The sequence below is a fragment of the Balaenoptera borealis genome, assembly GCF_965194805.1.
Source record: "Balaenoptera borealis genome assembly, chromosome: 6".
Classification (NCBI taxonomy): Eukaryota; Metazoa; Chordata; class Mammalia; order Artiodactyla; family Balaenopteridae; genus Balaenoptera; species Balaenoptera borealis.
Genome location: NC_138863.1, coordinates 81,037,572 through 81,064,542, shown reverse-complemented (window position 1 = coordinate 81,064,542; position 26,971 = coordinate 81,037,572). Strand labels below are relative to the sequence as shown.

General features: G+C 40.8%; 1 protein-coding gene and 1 long non-coding RNA gene across 8 annotated transcripts in view; one reads left to right on the top strand and one right to left on the bottom strand.

The window, feature by feature from the left end:
* The window catches only part of LYPD6 (LY6/PLAUR domain containing 6), a 109,839-nt gene that overhangs the window by 45,912 nt on the left and 36,956 nt on the right, over window positions 1-26,971 (top strand). The window lies entirely within an intron of this gene.
* Window positions 4,401-20,846, bottom strand: LOC309631161. The gene is made up of 2 exons (XR_014246114.1): window positions 13,835-20,846; window positions 4,401-13,525 (listed from the first exon to the last, which is right to left on the bottom strand). It is a non-coding gene; the product is annotated as an uncharacterized lncRNA (long non-coding RNA).

Below are 26,971 nucleotides of genomic sequence, written 5' to 3'. Positions count from 1 at the left end.
GATGTGTTTTGTCAAGATTCCAAGTGTCTTGCAGTCACCTTTGCATGAAGTGCACAAGATCAGGGCTTATCCACCAGCCGTCCTGCTTCCCGGTTATGAAGACATAGCGCTCTGCCTGCAGCCCCTCATAACCGCAGGACCCTGTGTTTCTGGAAAGGCTGAGGACTGTGTGGTAATGGGTGAGAACAAATGGAAAAGTCTCAGTGCCCCCAGCGTGACAGTGACAGTCCCTCCAGCCACATTGAGGTGCTCTTCCAGAAAGCCAACTACTTCTTCAGTTTGAGACTCTCTCTTTTTGTATTAACTCTCAGTTCCTATATGAACATTTGAACAAAATGTTTCTTCGAAATGAGTAGAATCAAGGGCAGATACTGGGATTGAGTGTGGATAGTAGGAGAGGGTAGAAAATGTTTTCATACTTCTAATTCTGTGAATTTACTCCTCCTCATGCTTCTCTCTCAGGCCAAATCATTTTGAGTAATCAAGGTCCTTGGTTGGGTTGCAGGTGGAAGGGAGGAAACTAGCATCTAATTCCATTCCCTTTCGCACCTTTGCCCTTTATTCAAATAGTACTAACCATTGTTAAGTTTATTTCATTGATTCATTCTTTCATGTATTTAATAAATGTTCACATAAGATTTACTACATGGGAGGCACTGTGTCAGATTTTGGTGATGCAAAGGTAGATAAGAGAGGTCGCAGGCAGAGGAACTCCTGGTGGGTGTGGAGGCGGCCTGCTGACAGTGGTTACAGCACTCCTCACTCTGAGAGTGGCTTTAAAGAAGCTGGGATGAAGTGAGCAACTCAACAGGAAAAGATGGGAAGAGTTCTCAAGGGGGAACCTGCTTGGGCTGAGATGGAAGGATGAACATCCACTGGGCAGATAATGAGGATGAGACACTCCCAGCAAGGAGAACAGGACAGACAATAGTAGGTAGATGAGAGAATGTAGAGGGAGCCATGAGTGTAAATAAAGGAATAAATTGAGAAAATGGGAAGACATCTTCCATCAAGACTTGGAGCATCTTCCGGGTCATCTTTGCATGTAGTGCACAAAACCAAGGCTCATCCATCAGTCACCCTTGACCTTTGGAAAGTGGGGTCTAGATTGCAGATGGCCCTGGTGCTACACTAAGGAGTTTGGACTCCTTCTAGGTATTTGATAGGGAGCATTGAAGGATTTGGAGTTGGAAATCACATGTCCGTATTTTCATCTTGGAAAGTGTTCAGTTATAGATGACTGAACCTAACTTAAACTACCTATGCCAAAAGAGGATTTTTTTTTTCTCATCTAAGTGGGAGGTCTGAGGTACCTGGCTTCAGGTACAGTGGAATCTAGGGGTTAAAGTGTTATCATCAGGACACTCTCTGTCTCTCTGTACTTCCCACAAATCTCTGTGTCATTCTTCCTCTTGATTCTCTTTCAGCACCTCCTGTATATGAATTGGCTTGATTCTTGTGAGACCTTCTTCACATGTTAACAAAGATGGTCACTGACTTCTTCAGATATGTATATTAGCAGTATAGGAGAAAGAGCTTTGGGGCAGAAGTGCTGGTTGGCTGGCAGTTTCTGGTTGGCTTTGGTTGATCACATGCCCATTCCTGAACCAATCTTTGTGGCTAAGGGGATAGGTATTTTATCTAGGTCTGGGCCCTTCTACAGGTGTTGGGAGGATTAAACCTGTAAATCCCTAAACTACTTGGGATGGGCTTTCTACCTGCCACAGGGTCCTGTTAGTTACGAAAAAGGCAATGGGTTGGGGGGCGGGGAGTAGAAAAAATTCTACCTACCACATTCCACTATAGTATAGAGGAAGGATGGAGGGAAAACAGGGAAAAGAATAAAATTGAAATGCTCTCTTTCTTCTAAATGTTCCTAAGTAACGACTTCAATTTTATTTAAATAGTTAAATGTGTTGAACTACCTTTATTTTTTTCTAAAGCTGATATGCAAAGACAAAGGGATTTAAAGTTTGAGTGAATTTCTATGAAATAGAGGATAGGGTGAATTGATACTTGTAGTGAACCACGATGCACAAAGCTATAGGATTAACCTGGTGCAGCTTCCTGAAGTGTTCATTTCACATGAATTCAGAAAACAGATGCATATATTATGGAGTAGAATGTAATTGACACTTAAAAAAATAAAACATGAGGCATCAAGTAGATTTCTACTTGCTACCTTGGGCTGGATCTCAAACCCCCTAGGGAAGGCATTTGCTCTACTCTACAGTTGGGGGTAGTTAAGAGGAGAAGGTTGAGAAGTACTGAGGTCCATCTTCATGAATCAAGGAAATTCACACACAGTGAAGTCCTCATGCAAAAATGATGTGTCAAAAAAACCTATCTGGGAATTGGTTGGGAATTGGTTAATGCCCATGGAATATTCACAGCTCAACAGCAGGGGTGAGGAGGTCAGGAGGTGGGGTAGTCAAGGGTATGATGGGAGGTGGAAGAGAGGGAAAGTCATGTGATTCTTGCCCGAATGCTTGTGTTTCTTTTTATAAGATGATTAGCTACATTTGAAATCTGTTCTTCACATACAGTCGTCCCTTGGTATCCACAGGAGTATTAGTTCCAGGACGCTCACAGATACCAAAATCTGCGGATTCTCAAGTCCCTTTAATGAAGTACCGAAGTGTGGTCAGCCCTCTGTATCTGTAGAGGTAGAACCTGGGGATGCAGAATGCTGACTGTAGTTTTAGCTTCACAGAAGTCAAATACTTTTTCTCCTGCTCTGTGTTGTTACTTTATGAGACGCTCAGCTAAACCTGTTTTCAATAACATTCAAGTTAATGGTACTATGACTTACATTACAAGGAAGATTAAAAATTCTCAACAACTTGGTGAGTTTAACCCTTCCTAATGATAGGTACATGATCTTCTTTCCTGGAAGGACTGGGAAAGTGCCAGAAAGTTTCTTGCTCAACAGAATGGGTTAGTACTGTTCTGCACACTTTGTTACCCTTTACAGTTACAGTGTAGGACTTAAATGTCAATTATACCATGATTTTAGCGGGAGGGGAGAGTGGCTGGGAGGTAAAACATACCCTAAGCCTTGGCTTTTAAAGACTTATGAAATTGTAGTAGCTTTGTGACATTTGATTGATCATTTTTCTTAATTTCCATTCTGATAACAGTCTCCCTAACCTTTTCCTGGGAAGCTCTTTCATGGCAGAAACACTGTCCTGCATATGCCTGAGAGAGATGGGGCCAGTTATATGGGGTGGGGGACAAAGGGGGTACCCCTGTCTCTTAGAATTGATTTGCTAATGTTTTCCTGGGTTTATGGAAACAACACCTGAAGAAGTTAACATTTTAAGACATAAAAATGTTACAGCCACAGCTAGGCGTAATCCTGGCTTCAGGGAGAATGCCCAAGTAAGAGGATGAGAACCAAATTAAAGAAATATGAAAATTAGAAACAGAGAAGCCAAAATGGCCCTGTGCATTAATGAACAGCCTGAGGGAACATCATCTGTGCCTGTCTGCTTCTTGGCTTACAAACTGAATCCAGGCACATTTTCATCACGATGGCTGCATTTGAATAGCAGTGAAGGTCACCCAGATTAAGGGTTTTGACCTGTCATTGCAATGGGACTTCAGCTTGGTGTCTTTATTTTCGGTCTATAAAGTCTTCTGTTCAATGCAAAGTTGATCTCTCCTTGCGCCAGGCCTAGAGTGGAGGTGGACCAACTTCACGTTTCCAGTTAGTCCCTCTTCCTGCTCCCGACTGCCTCTGTCCTGTTAGCACAGGAGCCCCGGGCTCTCCCTTTGAGGCTACAGTGCAGGGGGTCCACCCCGCTGCTGAACTGGGGCGTTTGTGTGGCTAGCGCGGCGGTTGCTCGGTCGCTCTCTTGGGATCACGCTGGCAGACCCCCTGCCCATCCCTGGCTCTTGACCAGTTAGCATTTTACCTCCTAGTATTATTCCTGAATGGAATAACATGTGTCGACACTCTGAAAAGCATTATAAGCTTCTTATTAATTAAATGCAATTGATTATAATTATTATTTTGCTTTGAATTCCTTGTCAGAAGATATGCCATTCAGGTAGTTCACTCATATTTTGGACCTTGAGTAATTTTTAAAATGCTCTATGCTGAAAATCTGAAAGACGCTATGGCCAGTTTTGAAAATCTTTAGCCTTGCAGCTCTACTGTTCAGTCTGCTTTCTGGCCTCTTCCTCTCCGCACCCTCTTACTTCATCTCTACTTTGAATAACCTCTTGTCTGTTCTCTGGGGAAGTGGAGGATACCCTCGTCCTCAGGGGAGACCTGCACACGTGTGGTAGCTATGAAGCTACGTGCTGGCTGCTTCTGACTGGTTTAGGAAATTTAGGGAAGCCTCGCTTGTCCTCTGTTCCTGTCCTGTTCTCATCCAGCTCTTCTGGTGGTTCCATTTCATTGCAGATTTTCATGTTGGCTCATTCTTACATTGCTTTAGTGGCACTCTGCCCTACTTAGAGACAGCCTGCTTTTTTTTTTTTTAATTATTATTTATTTATTTATTTATTTGGCTGTGTTGGGTCTTCGTTTCTGTACAAGGGCTTTCTCTAGTTGTGGCAAGCGGGGGCCACTCTTCATCGCGGTGCGCGGGCCTCTTACTGTCGCGGCCTCTCTTGTTGCGGAGCACAGGCTCCAGACGCGCAGGCTCAGTAGTTGTGGCTCACGGGCCCAGCTGCTCCGCGGCATGTGGGATCCTCCCAGACCAGAGCTCGAACCCGTGTCCCCTGCATTAGCAGGCAGATTCTCAACCACTGCGCCGCCAGGGAAGCCCCAGCCTGCTTTTTTGACTTTCTGGAAAATTCCTTGGGACATTGCTACTTGGAATTGTTGCAGCCATGCCCACCCCCCCCCCCCTCACCAGCTATGTAGACCCTGTCCCTACTGCTTGACCCCAGACCTCAGGGTACATATCCTAGTTTATGCTTTAAATCTCAGTATGTGAGGTCTTATGAGAGCCAATTCTGTGTTCTAAGAACTGTGCATCATTCATGTCCAGCATGAAGTATCACAGTCCATTAAGTCAGCGGACAGTAATTGAATGGAAATATTGCTAGATGTAGTTTATAGATGATGAATAGGTTGTGATGTAATGTAGTGAGTATAATTGGATTTAAACATGAACTCTTGTTTGGAGATACTCATCAATAATATAACCTTTCTTTGTTGGGCACATACACTGTGTTGGACAATGCTCAAGCTGCTTTATGTGTATTTCCTCTAATATTCACAACAAGCCTTTATGGTGAGCATCAGTATCCCCATTTTACAGATGAAATATTTGAGGCACTTGCCCAAGGTGAGTGGCAGAATCAGTGTCACTGTGCAGGTGTGTCTGACTTCAGAGCCAAAGCTTTTCATTATGCTAGGCTGCTGTGTATTTACAAAGAAGAGTACTGGAGTGATCATTAGTAACCCACTCTCAGCAGGAGAAAACCCTTTCGAGCATTCTCTGGAACGTGGCACCATATTTGTTCATTCAATGAATGCTTGGTTGATTCTTTCTTGCTATGTGCCAGGCACTGAAATGGACTTTGGAGTTTTAAAGGTGAATAAAACTCAGGCCTTGCCCCTGAGAATCTCACAGTCTAGTGGGGGAACCTCTTGTTCAATGTCACTGAATTAATGTCTGGTGTCTGGTATAGAAAGTTCTTAAAATCATCCTTGAGCTTTCTCTTATTTCAAACCTTTTTTTTTTTTAAATGCTTATGGAGAAAAGTGCTTGCCCTAAGGTTACTTGACTTACAGGATGGCATAGACTATTATAAATCTTGGTATGTTTGTGTGGGGCTTTTTTTTAAAAAATAATTTTTCTACTGGAGTTGTTACTGGCTTTTTGAATTGAAGTCAGTTTCCACAAAAGAAGCTAAGATCCAGGTACATTATTATATTTGGTCCTTATAAGGGCAGATATTTGATTCCTGTTTCACAGATGTGACTCTCAGAGGCTGCTCAAGTGTGTATGATGGGCTGGATGTGACCCTATGTTTTCTGCCCATGACACACCACCTTTTCAGTGGGAGGAAGAGGTGTTGCTGGTAAAGGAAGCTTTCTGAAAGAAGAGAAGGTATATCAAATAGAAGGAAATGTTATAAATATCCTGACTTGTTTGTGGGGAGGTTGAGAATTAGGGATGTGCCTTTAGCAGTGTACCTGGAATCAGAACTGAGCAGAGGGAAACCATAGAGGGAGAATGTCAGCTCTGGCCACCATAACACACTGAGTGGCTTAAACAACAGATGTTTATTTCTCAAAGTTCTTGAGGCTGGGAAGTCCACGATCAAGATGCCAGCTGATATGGTTCCTGGTGAGGGCCCTTTTCCTAGCTTGTAGGTGGCCACCTTCTTTCTGTGTCCTCACATGGGAGGGAGAGGATGGCAAGCTCTGTGGTGTCTCTTACAAGGACACTAATCCCATCAGAGGGCTCCACCCTCATGACTTCATCTAAACCTCATCTCCTCCCAAAGGCCCCATCTCTACACACTCTCACATGACGGGTGAGGGCTTCAGCACCTGAATTTGGGGAATGCTGTTCAGTCCATAGCAGTGCGTGTGGTGGCGGAGACATAGAACTTACAGAGGAAGAGCTCACTCTAGGCCAGTCAGGGCGTGGTGTATGCATGTATAAGTGTGGGCATAAGAGGCACGGTCACCGTGGTTGTAGAAAACAATTTCTCCGTGGTCATTTGGACTGAAAGTAAGAGGAGGGTGAAATTTGTGACTCCTAGGCATATTCCAGCCTTTCAGCATCTCGCAGATGCACACAGTGATTATCAGTCCCTCCCCCACCGATCCTGAGGAAAAGGGAAGCTGTGATTGCATAGTAGTGAGTGTTATTCCCATTTATATAAGCAGGATGCTGCCATAAAGAGGCATTATGTCATTTTTTTGACGCAATACAAACGTCTTAAATATGTATCCTTTTGAAATCCTTTGGGTCTAGATCTCACCCCCGCTGGGAAAGTTTCCTGGCAATTGGAAGGATATTGCTTTATGTGGGACCCCACTAGAAAAATAGTCCTTACACGTCGGCTCAGGGTGTGTGATGAAAAGTGTGTGGTTTCTTTTGATATACCCACCTGATTCAGGTAGAGCCTCGCATAACTCTTTTCTTACTTCCAAAGTTAGGATGATTCAGCGATAACTATAAAAGCCTCTTTTTATGGTAATTATAATCAGAATTCTGAATACATTTATGCATCTATAGCTTTTCAGCTTTACACTTAAATAGATGCCATCAGAAGTATTTTGAGGGCCAATTTATCTTGGAGAGTTTCCGTTTAAAACCCATTCTTGTGTTTCTAGCATTTTCAGCAGCAAAACAAGTCAGTCTGGTCATAAATGCTTATGGCAAGTGGATGAATTCAAAGGTCTTCACTGTGAAGATAGTGTTATTTCATCCTCACAACTACAGAAGCATACATTTTCAAAATAAATAACCTCAGACTTGCTCTTTCGGGATATTAGAAGGTGCTAATATCCAGTTTATGAAGAATTAAGGCTCATTAAGTTAACGGGCATGGGCGACGGAGGGTGGGCAGGGCAGCCTTATCAGGAAGGGGTCGAGACAAGTGTCTGGCTCCCACTGTGTGGGCAGCTGGCAGGCTGCAGACCCAGGACTGTGTTAGGGAGCTGCCTTTTTGGACACGGCATTACTTGAACATCAGAAGGTATTATGCACGCATCTGAGGAAGATTAAGGGATCTGGGTTGCAGTGTACCGTGAGAGAAGATGAGATTAGCTTTCCCCAGCTAGAAAGACTGGTTACATTTTAAAAAGTATTTTAACCACAGGGATTTCTAAGTTCTCCTGGAATCTATTACCATCTATTAGCTCCTGGAGCTTTGAAGCAGGACTGCTAGAGACATGGCAGTAGCAGGGTGATTTGCTTTCCTTTGTGGTGGGGTTTGAATACCAAGGTGCCAAATGAGACTGGAAAGACTTCTCCAGACCTGATGATGGAGGTAGGGAGTTATTACACAAAGCCTGCTTACAAATCAGGTCGCTTGATGGTCTCAAATAAGAAGTGCGGTACTCAGCTTACACTGTCACGTTTCCATCAGGATGACAAGAGTACTTAAGACCTTCTGTTCGGAAAGTCAGAACCAATGTTTTTCTTCAGCTCTTAAATCACAGTGATGTCATCTCTTCTCAGTGTACAGTTGTGTTGAGGAAATGAGCCCATACTCCTTTTCCTCTTCATGAAGCTGGTTTTAGAGCCGTTAGTGATTCTATGAACTTCCCTTCACTCTGGGTCCCTGAGGTTATACTTTTGCTACAACTAGACCTCTAAACTCCCGGAAATAGTGGTAATAGGAGCGATCATTATTCCAGGTGTCAATCCTGTGCTATGGGCGTTCACTCTCCACCTTGTTAAACTTCACAAAAAAGAATATGAAGACCCTCTGACCTGGCATCCATTTAAAATATAGTATTTTAAAACTAAAATTATATCCATACATTTGTATTTTATAATTTTGAACCCTTTTTTTGATCATGAAATTTATTTTTTTCCTGACTATATAAAGTAAAAAAATCATCTGAAATTCATGCCTCTGTGATAACCACAAATAACATTTTAGGTCCCATCCTTTCAGCTCCCTCTCTCTCTCTCTCTGTCTCTGTCTCTGTCTCTGTCTCTCTCTCTCTCTCTCCCTCCCTCTCTCTCTCTCCAAACACACTGGTGTGGGTGTGTGAGTGTGCATGTGTGTGCACACTAATAATTCTTCACAAATTAGATCACATAACAGTCGTATTTATTGTGGAAACCTTTTCAAAATTCCATTGTTTGTTCCTTCCCTCCCTTCGTATCCAGAGCTCCCCGACTCCTCCACCGTCAAGCAGTGTTTATGGATCTCTCCATTTCTCTGTGAATGTTTATATATTTATGTTTTGTTCTGTTCAAAGAGGCATCCTCCAAAGCAGTGTTGTTCCTGTGCTCAGGATGCATGATCCACAATTCTAAATGGTGGACAAGATGTTCCAAAAACAGGGGGATTATTGTAACATATATTCTCTGAATCTTCCTTTTCTTGCTGAGCGGTACATCAAGGACTTCGCTTCTTGAGACTGCACACAGCTAACTCACTCTTCAGTGTCTTCATAATGAAATGTGGGCTGCACCACGTATTCCTTTTTTCTATATGCATAGTCAGCTGTGCATGTGCCAGTTTTATCAATGAGCTGTTCTCTCCACAGTGGATCACGATATTCACTTTGTCATATAGAAGCTTCTGTTCTATGAATACTGCCATTGACCAAGTGGGGTTTACTCTAGAAATGATACTGAGATTCATTTCTGGGCTCTTCAGTCTGTTCTGTTGTTTATTCCCCTGCCATGTTTTGATTCTAATGGATTTAAGTCTGGTATGGCCCTCCCCTCACTATTCTTTTTCACAAATTTCTTGCAAAGTTTTGGATATTTAATCTTGCCAAAACATCTATTATATCCACTTTAAAAATGGGGGATTCTAATTGGCATTGCGTTAAATGTATGTATGAACTTTGAATTTATATGCTTATCTCTAAATTTTCTTTTCATTTTAATGCTATTATGTTTAAAAATTTTTCCATTGCAAATGTGGAGAAAAGCTCTGAACTTTTCCAGACACCTGAACAAACTCCTTCATTGATTCTGGTAGTTTTCATTTTAAAACTGGAGTTGGAATTTCTAGGTATATAAACATATCATTAGCAAAAAGAGAAAATTTTATCTCCCCATATACTCTATTTATATTCACTATTTTCTTCTCCTCAGTTCACTGTTGAATTGTAATAATAGCAGGTATCCTATCTTACTCCTGGCATTTGATTGTTTGGAATGATGTTTGCAACTGATTTTCGATAAATAGATATTTTCACATTCAAGAGGTTTCTTTCGATTTATATTTTATTTGAAGATTTATTAAAATGGCCATTGAATTTTACTGAATGTTTTTAAGAACCTATTGATGTAACCCATCCACTTTTCCTCCATGCATTTGTTGTTACCGTGAATGATGTTAATGGATTTGCTGGTGTGGAAACTTAATCATTGGCAATATTCACTTCATCTACTTTTGCATTTACTTGCTAATATTTTATTTAGAAGTTTTGCAAATATTTATAGGTGGAATTGCTCTGTAGTTTTATTGTACTACTTTGATCAGTTTTGGTTTTAAGGCTAAACCAGTTTTATAAAATGGATTTAGGAACTTTATGTTTCTATACTCATGAATAATTTAAATAACATTTCTATTCTTTGTAAGTTATATGGAACTCACTCTAAAATTATCTGTTTCTGCTATCTTTTTAATGGTAGGAATTTAACCGCTTTCCAAATCTCTCCAATCGTAATTGGTCTATTTGATTTTGTACGTGAGTCAGTTTTGTTAATTTATATCTTGCAGAAATTCATACCAAGAACTTTAGAATGCATTGACTTCTCTCTCTTCCTCCTGCCTCCAGCCTTGCTCCTTCCCAATTCCTACATTTTCTTTCACTCTTGACAATTACTATACCCTTGTAGTTTGTCTCTTGTTTTGGAAATCTTCAACATTTAATTTACATGCTCTCAGTCATGGTATCCATAGTATCTTAGATTTCACAAGGTATTCACAAGATGCACTTTTCACCACTGTTTCTTCTCCTTTCCCATTTCCTCTATCTTGAGGTCTCTTCTTTGATGCATTAGAGTCTTTCTCAATATTTTTTGCAAATGAAGAATGTGGTTTATATTTATTGGAGTATAGTTGATTTACAATGTTGTGTTAGTTTCTGGTGTAGAGCAAAGTGATTCAGTTATATATATACATATTCTTTTTCATATTCTTTTCCATTATGGTTTATTACAGGATATTGAATATAGTTCCCTGAGGTTTATTTATTTTTGAATTGTTGCATTTCTTCAAGGATTTCCTTGCTTGCTGTATAACCTTGAGAAAGTGATTTAATTTCTCTGGTCCTCCTCTCCTTATCTGTGAGATGGGGATACTAATAACAGTTACCGCATATGAATATTGTGAGGTGAAATGAGGTGGTATAAGCATTCTGGTTACCTGTTGCTATATAATGAACTACCCCAAAACAACAATGTAAACAACAGTTTGATATTATCTTTCATGTTTCTCTGGGTTGGTTGGGCTTAGCTGGGCAATTCTTATTTGGGGGCTTTCATGTAGTTGGACTCAAGATACTGGCAGGGGCTGGCATCGTCTGAAGGTTCAGCCAGGCTAGATGTCCCAGATGGCTTTTTCACTCATGTCTCAGTTTCCCTCATATAACCTCTCTCTCTATCAGAGAAGCCTGGATTCCTTACATGGGAACTCAGGGCTCCAGAAGGCAGAAAGCTGACAGTCTTCATAATATCTTGCCTTAGAATTGGTACAACGACACTTCTACCAGATTCTATGAGATGGGAGACTAGACTCCACGTTGAGTTGGAGGAGTAGCTTGAACGGAGGGGGAGGGAAGGAATTAATGATAGCCACCTATGCAGACAAACTATGACAATAAGTGAAATGCTTACAACTGTACAAGTGCTGTATAAGTATTAACAATGATACTATTATTGTTGTTATTAAATTACCTTCAATATTTCCTTTTACTATTAGAGTTGCATATCTTCTATGGGTACAAAATTCTGGGAATGTGATTCTTTTTTTCTCAACAGTGTGCAGATGAAGTCTGATGCCAGTATAATTCTTTTCTTTTTTGGTAACTTGTTTTTGTCTAGATGATTTCAAGATTTTTCATCATGAAATCAGAAATAAGAAAGCTGTTACTAGTTTTTAAGAGACTTTTGGGGGTTCTAGAAAATATAAGACAAGAAAAGAAAGGAGTAAATATTGAAGAAGAAAAGATGAAATTTCCTCTTTGAGCTGATAGTTATTTTTAGAAAACCCAGGAGACTGTATTAAGAAAAAAACTAACTAGAATTAAGAAGGGAATATGAAGAATTATTATAAAATAAAGAAAAGCAATAGCTTTTCTCTGTTCTAGCAAGTACCAGAGTTTGCATTGATATGTCTTTTATAATTATTCCTAACTTGGAGCTGGACAGGCTCTTTCAACCTGCCAGCTGAAGTCTATTTGTAAAGTAGGGAAAATTTCCTCTATTCTTCAGTTTTTGCCTCTCCCCCATCTGCTCCTTTATCTCTGAATATTCTTGTTATTCGTATGACAATGCTATGCCAACTGCCTTTTCTTGGGAAGACTTGCCTTTTTATTATTAGGCTCTAATTTTCCTATTTTGGAAGATTGTCCTTTATTTTATGATACAATGGAGATGGCAGAAGGTGGCTGTGTATGTGTGTGTGTGTGTGTGTGAGAGAGAGAGAGAGAGAGAGAGATAGTTCATAGTTCTCTTTCTGGAGGATGAGAGGAACAAATCTTGTTTAAACCCTGGGATTACTCATGTGAACTTTTTTAGAGGAAACTGCAAATGTTACTGGCCATTGTAATCTTGTTATTTTATTAGCTCTTGATTAAACATCATATTTAAACTTTCTGGTAACACAGTTGTTAATCGTGTTTGCCACTTAATTATAACAGAATTTTTAAAAAGTGTCAGGGCAGCCTTCATTTCATGTTTTGAAAAAACTGAAGGATTCAGAGTTTGCTTTTAGATGTTAGCGTTTGCTCTAAGATTTGGAGTTTTCCCCAGAATATAAATAAGTAAATAGTAAAATAAGTAAATAGTAATGCATAGTAGCACTGTCTACGTGTATGAGATGAGTTTCTGTTTCCATACACCTGGATGCATTTTCACTCCAGGACCTTAACTCAACTGGGATTTACTTTTCTCAATACCAAGGAGACTGGAAGTAGGTAGTCCAGGGCAGAGGTGACAGCTCCGAGAGACCAGACTTGTTCTGTTTTTCTACTGCTCATTCTTCCCAGAATGACGGCCCCACCTCTGGGCTTCTTGTCTATATTTTAGCCAGCAAGAAGAATGATGGGCAAAGAAGGAAAAGCGAAAGCCAAATGTGAGCCAATGGCTTTCCTAGAAGCCCTACTGTGACTTCCACTTATATCTCATTAGGCAGGAATGTGTCACATGGTCACCCTAGCTGTAAGGAATTCTAGGAAGTGTATTTTGAATCAGGCTGGATGCCACCCTGAACAAAATTGAATTTCTATTTGTAACACAGAAGGAGTGATTGGATTTTGGATATGCACCCAGCAGCCTAGCCCAGGTTCCTTCATCATCCCCTCTGTCTTTATTCCAGCTGTTTCCCGTTCATCCGTGGGGTTTTGTCTGTGCTTTCTTCTCCAGGCAGCCCCCTGGGAGCCCCAGGAGGTGTGAGGTGGCCATTCTTTGAGCACTGATGTTGCCCTTTGGGTATTCAGTTAAGATAACACCTAACTTATCCAGTATCATCTGGAACTAGTTTTCTATGAGTGCCTCTTCATTATACATCAGAGTAGGTTTTGTGTCCAACTTTTACTCCCAGCTCCTAAAACAGTGCTTGGCACACAGTAGGTGCTTAAAGTTTCTTAAACAGAACTTTCGACAAGTTAAACTTACTGAAATTCATGGATCTCAGAGTACTCTTAGCTTTTTTTTTTTTTTTAATTATTTATTTATTTATTTATTTATGGCTGTGTTGGGTCTTCGTTTCTGTGCGAGGACTTTCTCCAGTTGCGGCGAGCGGGGGCCACTCTTCATCGCGGTGCGCGGGCCTCTCACTATCGCGGCCTCTCTTGTTGCGGAGCACAGGCTCCAGACGCGCAGGCTCAGTAATTGTGGCTCACGGGCCTAGTTGCTCTGCGGCATGTGGGATCTTCCCAGACCAGGGCTTGAACCCACGTCCCCTGCATTGGCAGGCAGATTCTCAACCACTGCGCCACCAGGGAAGCCCTTAGCTTTTTAAAAATTCTTTTTTTTCCTCTTTTTGAAGTACAACATGCACATTTATAAATGCATCTGTTGAGTATGTTTTTATATGTTTTTAGTCTTGTTAAACACACTGGTTGTTGGTGCTAGCATGTGTGGGTATTTGTGTGTTTGTGTATGTGTGATCTGTATCTGGGTGCAGTTATTAAATATACCAGTTATTTCCTGTGGCACCAAGTGCTTTGACAACCAGGAACTAGGTAGGGGTTAGGGACAGTGGTCTCAGACAAGATTCCAATGCTGTGAGGAAGGTGCAGCTCACCCCCCAGGGATGTTGGAAGACAAATGAGGTTGTTTATCTGAAAAGTATTTTGAACTCTTACCTCTCCAGTAGAAAGGTCCTATGTTAATTCCTAGTACAGTTAAGCCTCCATTCTCCATGTCAATGAGAAAAAAAAAAAGAACACAGATTGTCTAAAGGTCATTGATTCTTGATTTTGGAATTGAATTATAATATATTTTTGGATGTTGGCAGGAGACCAGCCTCCTGTGTGGGTAAAATGAAGCTTTTGTTAATGTGAGTCAGTATTTCGTGAATTTGCATTATCAGCCCCTGTCTGATCAGCCGTATCAGAGTCAGGTGATGTGGAATACATACATTTGTATTAAGAAGGGCCAAGGCACATGTAATACATTTATATCTATGGCTATTCTCAAGTTCACCTTTGTTTTCTGATTAGGTCATAAGAAACCATATATTTGGGCCTCAGTAGCTTTAAAAATGCTTTCACTGGGTTACATTTCAAAGTCTTCCTGAAATACTTATGTAAAGAGTATCTCCAGGTCGTCAGTAGAACTACCGATGAAGTCATGGACCATTAAAGATTAATGAATGAATGGCTGGCCTAAAATCCCAGTGTTACAGATTGTGGTCCTCACACAGCAGCATCAGCATCACCTAGAACCAGTTAAAAATGTGGAGTCTCAGGCCCCACCCCAGGCCTACTCAATCCTAAGCTCTGAGGCTGAGGCCCAACAATCTGTGCTTGAAAAGCCATCTGGGTGATTCTGATGCAGGGTCAAATTTGAGAGCTGAAGGCCATAAAATCAAGATGTTGTCAAAGTGTCTTGCATCATGTCTCTTAGAATTCACCACCAGGTGAAAAAGTCACCTTTGATATATAGGCGGGAAATCTTTTCCCAGACGATGAGAATAATATCACCCACTCCGTTTCCATTTTTGCCTTTTACTTTGGGAAACTTGGAGCTGAGCTAGTTGCTCAATCATAGTCAGTACATTTGTCTGAGCTTTTTATTTCCCTTTCCTTTCCATGAATTTTATTTGCTTCTTTTATTTAAGTGTCTTACTATGAGTCTGTTATGATAGGCCTTCCCAAATCCATTTTGCTAGTAAGTAGGTTGGCAGTGTGGGTAGGATATAATTTGAAATAAATTGACTCACTCAGTGATTGACAGTAGAGGTATTTGACTAAGAAATGTACTAGATAGTAAGGGAAGCTAACATGGAATTAAACATACCTTGCAGAAAGCACCGTGCATGCCCTTGAATACTTACTCATACATGGTAAGAAAATGTAAACAGTATAGAAAGATATAAAATGAAATTGGCTGAAAACAATGCACAGCGTGAGAGTTGTGAGTTAAGTTTTATTTGTGGCCAAATCAGGACTATAGCTTGGGAGACAGCCTCTCAGATAGCTCTGAGGAACAGCTTTGAAGAGGTAAAGGGGGAGGTCAGTATATGTATGACTTCAGTGAAGAGGGTACATGAGAAATCAAGCGCATATTTTGGCAGAAAGTTGCTGCTAGTCATGAGGAGCAGATGTCTCAGTTAATGATTTTCGTGCTTTTCTAGATATGAGAAGATGCAAGAAATTGGGCTCATAAAATCTTCTTCTGAAAATATCTAACTATTGAAGGCCTGTTCTGCCAGTTTTTCCCAGAGCACAGAGTGCCTCATTCCTGATCTCCACCCTGACTTCCTTTCAGGGTGTGTTGAAAGTCAGTGACTGCAGTGGCTAGTGATTTCATTCTTGTAGAACCAGATGACTAGAGAATTTTTAGTTGGCAAAAGTGAAAACTTCCCTCAGTCCTCCAGTGAAGGCTGTCTCCTCAAAGATAATCATTAACAATCTCTTGGGTATCTTATTAGAAAATAAAGTTTATCTTTTTTAGAAAATAAAGTCTATAGGGCCCACATGTATATGTATTTATGCACTTTCCTTTTAAGAAACACAGAAAGCACTAAAAGTTCTGGTCACCAGTTATAATGTGTGTGCTTAGGGTGGGTGTTTCCCCACACCAACAAGCAGTGCTCTGACACCAGCGGGGTGTCCTATGATTTAACTCAATTCTGACACTGTGTACCTGGAGATAGCATCAGATCCCACACGTTAAGGGCTTAGCCCTACAAGACTGTCCCCCCTCCAACGAGCACCTTAGACGCCAATCTCAAGTCAAGGTTGTTACCTGTGCTTCTGACTGGCTACAGATTGGAGATTCCAACCACTTCCTCTTTGGGTTTGATTAATTTGCTTGAGTGGCTCACAGAATTCAAAGAAACATCTGACTTACCAGAATACCGGTTTATTATAAAAGTTTATAACTCAGGAACATCAAGATGGAAGATACACTTAGGGCAGGGAATGGGGAACAGGCACGGAGCTTCCATGCCACCTCCAGGCCCACCACTCTCCCAGCACCAAACCTGAAGCTCTTTGAACTCATCCTTTTAATTTTTTCCAGAAGCTACTTGCTTAAACATGATTTACTGATTCATTGGCCATTGCAAGTGATTCAACCTTCACCCCTTTTACCTTCCCCAGAAGTTGAAGGAGTCCCAACCCTCCAATCACATGGTTAGTTCTCTTGGCAACCAGCCCCCATCCCTAGATATGACATCCTACCTCATTAGCATAACAAAAGACACCTTTTATCACTGCTTCACTTAGGAAATTCCAAGGGTTTAAGGAGCTTTGTGCGGAAATGGGGGATGAAGACCAAATATATATTTCTTACTATAAATCACACTATCACAGGGACCTTAGTATACATTCTCATCTACATCTTGCTTTTATTTTCTTCATCATATATCATATGGATCCTCTCTCTTTTTAAAAGCTACACAATATTCCTTTGTAAGGTTGTACTTTAATTTATAAACCTATCTCCTATTACTAGATATTTAGGGTATCATGAATATCCTCACCTATAGTGTCTTGGCACACTTTTGAAATATATCTGCTAGGTGGATTGTTGGACATGGGATTGTGGGGTTGAAGAGTATGCACATTTAAAAAATTGATAGATACTGCTTAATTACCTTCCAGAAAAGAGTAACTAATTTACTTCTCAAATGAGATTGTCGCTTTGCCCACACACTCACTAACATAGGGTATTATCAAACAGATGTTTTTGCCAGTTTTATAGTGACCGATTTATATTTCTTTGAATCATTGTTTTGATTCACCTTTGTTAACGCTGATAAGATTAGTCATTCTAAAAAAGATATATTCACTAATTTTATTTCTTTTTTGTGGACTGCTGTTAGGGATGATGTTTATCCATGTTTTTCATGACCTAATCTTAAAGTTTCCATACCTGGATTTCTTTGTTTTTTTAAATACAGCTTTTCTAGTTCTACCTTAGACTCCCTGAGTCTGTTTCTTTAACAGTATACTTTTTTCTAATAGTATACTGTGTGAATACAGTGTCCAGGAGAGGTCTTGCACACAGGCAGTGTCTCTGCTCTCTTTCCCAGTTAACAGGAAATAAGTATTCCATATTTCATTGTGGGCACCATTATACTTGGGAGCCAAAATACTTTGTCAACTTTCTCCTTTTTTTAAGCTAAAAACTTATATGTAAAAAGTCATCTCATACTGCTTAGCTGGGTCCTCCAGATATCCCCCAGCACTCAGTAATCCTGAACCTGACATCCTTGTCACACAGCCTTTTCTTGCCCTGGCGAGACTGGGGTAGGGGAAAGAGGAGGTCAAGTGTGTGAGTTTCTGGATACATTTTCTATTGTATCCAGAATACAATATTTGTATTACAACATTATGCAAGAAAACAGATGAAGAGAAAAACCTTCTTATTTATCACAACATTATGCAAGAAAACAGATGAAGAGAAAAACCAGCTCCAATTTTATCATGTGTAAAGAAAAATGAAACTTGGTTAGCAAAAAAAAAAAGTTAGAAAAAAGAATATCATCTTTCTATGTTGTTACAGACTTACCAAATCACAATTTCTATGGCCCAGATTCTTTTAGTCGTTCTTATCCTGCTTATTTTATTATCCTTTCCCACCTCATCTCTCTGAGATTTGTACTTTCCATGTGTTCTTGAAATCAGTTACCAGTTAATCTATTCCCTGGCATTAGGGCTTCCCCTGGGAGTTTACCAATTGATTGGCCTTTTAATCCGGTTGTTAAAGTCCTCCCAATACTCACTGGCACGGAGCAGTTTCAATTTGTGTGTGTTAAAGTATTGGCCAGGGTCGTTAGGAAAGTGAAGTTCACACAGCTGCTTTGTGGGACTGGAATGGTACCAGGAAACTGATTTGCAGTGTGATCGTGGGCTTGTGGGGGAAGAAAGAAAGAGGTGTTTGGAACAACTGCCAAGTCCACTCTAATTCTGGGCCCCATCCGTGCACCACACCTTACAGCATAGTGAGAACACACTTCACACCAGGTTAGTGCAGACGTGCATGAGTTAGGGGCAGGGCCAAGCAAGGGTCAGTTGTTTATAATGTATAGATGGGCCTTCAGCAACCAGAGACTATGGCCAAATTTCCCTAGAAAGAGCTGGTGTTATATTTGTGTATCTTTACAAGTTTACATCGCTGGCATTAGGACTTCATAAGCAGTGGAACTTTGATACAGTAGATGTTCAGTTAAGAAAATTGTATTATACTTTTTGTTTTCTTCTCCCAAATTGATTTGTGTTTTTGGCCACTGTTCAAAAAAAGAAATCTGAGAGTGTGGGAATGAGGTACAATTTTGATGTGATTTTTATTTAAAAACTTACTAATAAATATGTATTAATATTTTAAAAATGCTCACTATCCGTATTTCCTAAATCCACATTTACTTTCTACAATTTTATAGTGAAAAGATTTCTCATTCATTAAAATCTTTCAAATAACCAGGTAATGGTTTAAGGTATTTTAAAAATTTTTTTTTGTTTTATTTTTGTTTAAAAGATGTCAATTTTCTTTGAGAAATCGAGATGTTCACCTTAAAATAAAGATACACAACTGAAAAAGAAAGATGTTTGCCTTTATTAGGGAATAAATATGTTAATAAAATCTACTTATCCTCAAATAATATACCATTGTATTTTTACATTTCTGCTTTTCCTACTTAATTATGATTTTCTTGAAGATAAGGGCTGACTCTCCTTCGAATCTGAACCTCTGTGCTTAGCACAGGGCTTGGCCCATGCTTGGCCACAGCTGAAATGACCTCAGTAAATATTTTTTGAACAAAACAATGAATTAGTTGCCTCTTTGGTGAGGTTAATACAGTCTGCAGTAGCGTGGGGTTATGAAACACCCCATGCAGGCAGAGGAAAACAAAGGTTCCTGGGAAGTGCTTAACTCATCACTTTGTGACATAATTCCAGAGAAGGGGAACCCTCAGCATTCTTCCTGGTCCCCCCAGTGCAAGCCAGGGTCCTTTCATTTCCTTTATTCCCTATGTCTAAGAGTTTATTCTAAGAAAATAATGGGGAACAGACCATGTGATGTAGTGGCAAGGATGCTACTCACAACATTATTTAGAAAACAAACATTTGGAAGCCTCTACAATGGGTAATAATGGAGGATTGAAAGAGGGGACGTAGCCCCTTAAAATTACCTACATTTTGATCCATAAGGATAAGATTTTACACATGAAGCAAACTGAGTTAGAGACCAAATGTCAACGTATACTAGAAACATTTCCTTCCTCTAATTCTCCCAGGACTTGTGCTGTTTTTCACATCTCCATCCACACTCTTGCCATTGATGCTGGTAACTTAGAAAGAAACCAGCGGATTCAGAGAAGGCTTGGGGAAAATGGCAAAGTGAGTCTCCTGGAGCCCCTGGTTTCCACATTTACTTCTGTCTCTTCACCCTCCTCATTCTGTGCCCAGTGTTCCCAGGTTTCCTTTATCCTTCTTAAAGCTGAAATGACCACTTTCTTCTAAAATGACACAGTCTTAGTTATGTCCAGGATACATGCAGCAAGCCAGCCTCCTCTCCAAGGCAATTCTTCTATCCGCTCTAACTTCTAAATTACTGATGGGTCCTTGAAGCATGGCATATGAAGCCAGACTGCATGCATTCCAATGTCCACTCCCATACTTTCTACCCAGGTGACTATGAAGCAATTGACTTATCTTCCTAAGTTTCCTCATCTATAAAAATTGGGATTAAAAAAATACCCCATAAAGTAATTGACATCTTGTCACATAATAAGCTAACATTTTCAGCCATCATCTAAAAAATGAAATGCAGGAGGAGGTAGAGTGGTTTTCTGTGGCACTCCTGAAAATATGACCCTTAGGTCTATGTCATTTCCTTTTTATCCCCTTTGACCCCTGTACCAATGATAAGGCCAAGAGTGCCTCCATAGAAGCACCTGTGCCATATTTTCTGATTTGATGTAATTAACACCATTGTGTTGGTACTTAGCTGGGTAATCATTGTTCTGCTTCACCCTAGCCCTAATTGGTTCAGAGATCACAACTTCAGTGACTGGTTTTCATTTATTTATCACTAATTTAGAACTCCACTATCCAATAGTGTAGCCATGGTCCACATGTCGCTATTTAGTTTAAATAACAATTAAATAAAATGAAATTCACTTCCTCAGTCACACATTTCAGTTGCTCCATAGGCACATGTGGCTAGTGGCTCCCGAATTGGGCAACCCCAATGTAGAACATTTCCATCATTGCAGGAAGTCATATTGGACAGTGTGACTTAGACCCTCGATTTTGCTTGTGCACATAGAATCATTGTAGCATTTACCATCACTACTTATTAGACTCCTTTGCACAAACAGCCTGGCTAGAAACTTCAGATCCATATAATCATGAAAACAGGAATTGGAGCAACCTGTCATCTCATATCAAATCCCAGTCCTTTTAAGATCTTTGATCCAGTTCCTTTGCTTCTTGTAGAATAATTCTCTACAATATATGCTTGGTTTTGTTTTTCCACCCATATGAAAGACCTGACAGGGTACAATGCAACTGCATAGATGGTATGGTTTTGATATTGGAAGCATGCTATCCTCACTTTACAGAGTGAAATCAGGTTGAATATATTACTACCCTTCCTGTTTATTCTCAACTGTTTTACTTTTTGCCTTATTCTCAGCCCTGCTTTCTTTCTATGAATCACATCAGAACGAGTGACTAGAAAATCAGAGAAGATGGAAAATTTGCCACCTCCAAAGAGATGGCGCCACTTAAGAATCAAGTCTTGCCTCACAAGCATAGTCACTCACAGTGGAAATGTCAGGGTGCGGGTCCCGACGAGTTGAAGGCGGTTGTATCAGTGCAGACGAGAGACTGAACCGCAGTTCAGTTTTCTTGCTCAAGTTCACATGGCTCTTTGCAGCAGAGCCAGGATTTGAGCTCAAGTCTGCAGTGTGCAAAAGCCATTCTCTTTCCATCACTCCATGCCACCTCTGAAAATGTTGGCGTATTTGTTTCCTTTCTCAAAAACTCACCCATCTTTCTGGCTGCCTTTAGAGGAATGGTTGTGAGAGTATGTTTGTCTCAGGAGAGGCCTCGAGGCATTTTCTGTTTTGTTGTCGTAAAAACTAAGCATGCTAAGTCCGAAAGGTGGCGTGCACTTCACCCTGGAACATTTCAAGGGCAACATGGGACAATCACTTCATGAAGAGGATGAAAACCACTTTCAGGAAGTGATTACCTAAGAACCCAAGAGAAGCCTGTCAGGTTTGGAGTCAGAGCAGTGAAGAAACCAGGTGGGAAGCTGTGGTCATTTTACAAGTCGCAGCCTGCCCACTTCTCTTCCTGAGTACTCTAAGGAGCCAGGAAGGAATGACAGAGGGCACCTAGCGGAATAAATTACACTGGTTATGCTGGACTGCTTAATAGTTCCGTAATTGAGTGCTGTGGAGAACGTTTCAGCATGCTTTGCGGCTGCCCATGGATGAAGGGAACATATTTTGAGGCTGTTTCCTTCTACCAGCAACTTGCAGAAGCATGATAAAGTTTCCCAAACGTTGCTGCAAATTAGAATCACCTGGAGGGTTTTTAAAATCTCAATACCAGATTCACACCCCGTAAGTGACATCCTAGTGGGTGAGAGCCAGCATCAATAGTTTGTAAGGATCCCGGGTGATTCTAAAATGCAGCGAATTTGGAGACCTTTTTTGACCACCCCTTTCTCTCTCTTTTACCCTCTCTCCTTTTATCTCCTTGTATCCTTTTATCCTTTCTCCTGCTCTTCCTGTCTCCATGTATTCACCTTAACTGTTGATCCCTGAGGAGGGCCAGCGCCTGTCTTCCTGGGAGGACCAGCCAAGCCCTTTGCCCCACTCAGAACAAAGCCCAAAGGACACCAAGTCAAGATGGTCTTTGGTGGCCCCTTCCTTCCAGCAGGAGATGCTGTCCCTGACTTGGTGTCCTTCTAGCTCTCACTGAAGTTTGCCTGAACACACTCTTTTCTGGGCCTGGCTCTTCCTCCATCACCCCACCCCTGGTGTGTAAGTGCCTCCTAGGTCAAGGCTTCCCAGAGAGGTGTCTGCTTGTCTCTAGGCATCTGCAGCTGAGTCCTCGGGCTCCTGCCAGTTCTGAAGAAGATTTTAAAACGTGTGTCCTTATTTCTTGGTGCTCCGGTTTTCTCATCTGGAAAATGGGGCAGTAATAATGCCTAGGGCTTCCCTGGTGGCGCAGTGGTTGAGAATCTGCCTGCCAATGCAGGGGACACGGGTTTGAGCCCTGGCCTGGGAAGATCCCACATGCCATGGAGCAACTAGGCCCATGAGCCACAATTGCTGAGCCTGCGCGTCTGGAGCCTGTGCTCCGCAACAAGAGAGGCCGCGATAGTGAGAGGCCCGCGCACCGCGATGAAGAGTGGCCCCCACTTGCCGCAACTAGAGAAAGCCCTCGCACAGAAACGAAGGCCCAACACAGCCATAAATAAATTAATTAATTAAATTAAAATAATAATAATAATAATAATAATGCCTAGTTCATAGTGTTGTGGGGAATACAGAAAGCACTTAGTGCCTCGCATGTGTTGTTTGAACTATATGAAATTGCCATCTTTGTAGGGCAGAGTGATCAAACAGTGGCAATTTCATAATGTTCAACCCTGTGGTAAATGTTCAATAAATGTTGTTATGTTATTTTCCCTTTTATTTAATTATTGTATTTAATCTGAATGTGATTTTATTTATATATGGCAATTTTTGTTTAGCTTTAAAGCTATAACATGGGCTTTAAAGGAGCTTAACCCTAGTTTTCTATCTGTGCATATCTGAGTAGCAGTATAATTATTATAATAAGTGTTAATTAGTTGACAGTGGGGGTAGGAAAGGTTCTGTCTGTGAGCCTGTTTTCTCTTTAAAGGAGAAAGCATTTTTCAAATTTGAGAAATCCTGCCCTAGACCTTCCCCTGTCTGCTTCATTTAATTCACCTGCCCTCTGTTTTTATTGTCACGGCAGGATGCTGATCTTAGTTTGGGATCAGCTGGAAAATCTGACAAGCAACTTGGGCTTTCGATTTCTCCTGATAGAACACGACATTGCATAGGCTCCTTTTTGAAGACCTTTCACATCTCCTTTCTGGACTGGAGAGAAGACAGTTCCGAACCAGCGTCTAGACCCAAATGAGTAACCGGATGCCTCGCTAGGCCACTAGACACTGATTTTGAGGATTATATTAGCCAGCAGGCATGTGCTAGGTAAGGTTCAAAGTGCTTTATGTGTATTATCTCCTTTAGTCTTCCTAAGAGCCCTATGACATAGGCAGTATGATTTCCCCCATTTTGCAGATGAGGAAACTGAGGTACAGAGAGGCGTTTAAGAAACCTGCCCACAGTCAGTCAGCTATCAGGAGCAGAGTCAAAATTCTAACCTGGGCTGGCTCCAGAACCTGTGCCCTTAGCAACTGCTCCACAGTCATCCAGGCATTATCTGTTTGTCCTCAGAACAATCCTAGGTGGGAGGTAAAGGGGTCTGTGGTCTTCCTAGCTCTGGAGCTGGCACTTAACACCCTCAGCACCCTCTCTGCTCTATTGCCCAGTGCCCGGTCAGCCCTGCGTGCCACTGCTGGCTGTGGCCGTGTGGCTCCCCTTAGAGTGGCCTCCTTTCCAGTCCCAGTGCCTTTGCCCCTGCTTTTGGGTGATAAGATATTGTTTCTCTGACCCTTCTTAAAGTAGTTAAAAAGCACATGTTAATTCTCTTGACTTTAATTGCCCCATCGCCTTAGAGGCGCCCTAGCATTCTTTTTCCCATGGAGTGGTTCTAGGAGATTTGCCCACACACAGGGCTGCAGGACCGGCCAAGAGGGACGGAGTTACTTGGTTGGTTGATTGCTTTCTCCAGCTCTAATACCACTTCCCCAATTTTGAGAAGGCCTGCCTTTGTGAATGTGCTGGATTTCCCTCTTTTTCTTTTTCTTTTTCTTTTTGTCCTTTCCCTGAGAGTAGAATGACAGACAGCATGTATTTTTATTTATTAACCTGACTCCCCGCAGGAAAAAAAGCAAGAATATTACGAGTAGTAAAAGTTGTTTTTTTGTATTACTCTGGCCAGGGGTGGCTGATCCAGAGTTTTTAGGGGGGACCTCTCCTTAAGAAAAAGAATATATGAATTAGAATCCTAACATTAGGAAAGGGTCTTGGCAGAGGCCCATGCAATCAGGGACCCTGAGGCTTACCCTTCACTACATGATAAATTCACCTCTGGCTAAGACACCTGGGAATTTTAACATCTTTTGTTTTCTCCAATCCCTCTTATTTCCAGTGTCCTATTACTAGTATACTTGAATGATTGTTCGTATGAACCTAGAGGCTAACTGTATCTTTATAAAATGCAATGGGCCATCCCTATCTCCATTTCTTCCTTTCTTCCTTTTTCCAGTTAAGCTGCTTTGTTGGTAGGAAGGAATATGGACCTCTTATTGGGTTTCACTGATAATGTCTTGTGATCTCCTCCCCAAAGGACCCGTGTAGGGTTGGTGCAGTCATTGTGTTAGCTGGCTCCTCTACTTGGCATCTTACAGACAAGTGGCCTTGGTTGTAAGGACAGAAGGTCAACATCATACCATGATCACGCTTGACTAAATGACTCAAAGATGCATCATCTCTCTTTTTAAAGAGATTTTTTGAGAATTTGCATTAATGATTTTACTAATAGAGTTGAAGAATTTGTGTGTTAAGCTGGAGCTATTAACAAGTATTGGGTTGGCCAAAAAGTTCTTTTGGGTTTATCCGTAACGTCTTATGGAAAAAATCCGAACGAACTTTTTGGCCAACCCAATCTAACAGAAAATGTTATCTATACCCACCTAGATGGAGGATAATGAATGAATGAATGAGTTAACAAGTGATATAGAAAACAAGGGGGACAATTGAGGAACAGAAATAGGAAAACATTAAAAAGGAATAGGGGAGAGGAATCTCACTCTCACATGGCTGAATTCAGTGTCAGCAGTCAGAGAGCAGGGTCTGTCTAGATACCTACATTTCCTTATCCACAAGAAGCTGCTCAGTAATTTTTTTCAGTAAGAAGGGAATTCATTTAGATACAAAAACAAAAAAAGTTTCTATTATCAAGGACAATTTTCTTTTATTAATAACTCCTACATCTTTTTCTGCCTGAATGAATACTATGTAAAATCTTATTAGAGTCTGTTTTGCTGCAATAGTAGACTTCTTTAATAGCTATTATTTATGGAGACTTATAAATGAAGATGGTGTGTTACAAAGGAAGAATGCCTACCTCAATGACATAGAGTTAGGGGGTCATTTGACACATTCCTGTGCCTTTAAACCCAGGGTGAGGAGATCCTTCCTTCCTCAAAATGACTGTGCTAATGTGTTGTGTTCTTGAAAAGTCAAGTTATAGTTTAGACTGTGAGTTTTAGCAGACCCCGATACCCTTTCACAAAAATGAAACTGATGATCTTTGAGCAATCTGGAGAGAGACATACTGTGTGTAGCTCAAGGTACTGGTTGATCAGAAACTTGGAGGATGAATGCATGGATAGATTTGTTTTTAAAAAACATATTACTTATTAAATGAGAAACATTGGTTAAGATTTAGTACATGTCTTCCTCGTCTTACTATGGGGTTAGGGCCTGAAAAACCTATCATAAGTTGAAATATCCTAAGTCAAAAATGCATTTAATACACCTAACCTACGGAACATAATAGCCGAGCCCAGCCTACCTTAAACAGAACACTTGCATTAGCCTACAGTTGGGCAAAATCATCTAACACAAAGCTTATTTTATAATAAAGTGTTGAATATCTCATGCAGTTTTTTGGAATACTGTACTTAAAGTGGAAAACAGTATGGTTGTTTGGATACAGAATGGCTGTAAGTGTATCGGTTGTTTGACGGCATGGCTGATGGGAGCTACGGCTGCTGCCCAGAATCAGGAGGGAGGATGGTACCGCGTATCACCAGCCATGTCAATCAGCAGCCTGGGAGAAGATCAAAATTCAAAATTGAAATACAGTTTCTACTGAATGCTTACCGCTTTTGCACCATTGTAAAGTGGAAACATCGTTAAGTTGAACCATTGTAAACTGGGGACTGTCTATAGTTAGCTACAAAGAACCCAGTGATTTGAAAAAAATATAGCCATAGGGTTTTTACTTAAGCCATTGTTTCGACGTTGGCGGTTTGATTTTTTTTTTTCCTTTTTTCATTTTTCCCACAAGAAGAGAGAGCACAGGCTGGCTTTCCTACACTGTAAGAAATCCTGAAGGGACTCACCACACCTATCAAACTAGCAGTTACACAGTCTTCTTAAACTTGAGTTATTCATGGCTAAATGGAAACAATCTTCAAGGCCATTTTGACAAAAACTTGATTAGGATTCTTGGAACCCTGGGAACAAGATTTAAGATGGGTTGGTTCTTCTGAATCTT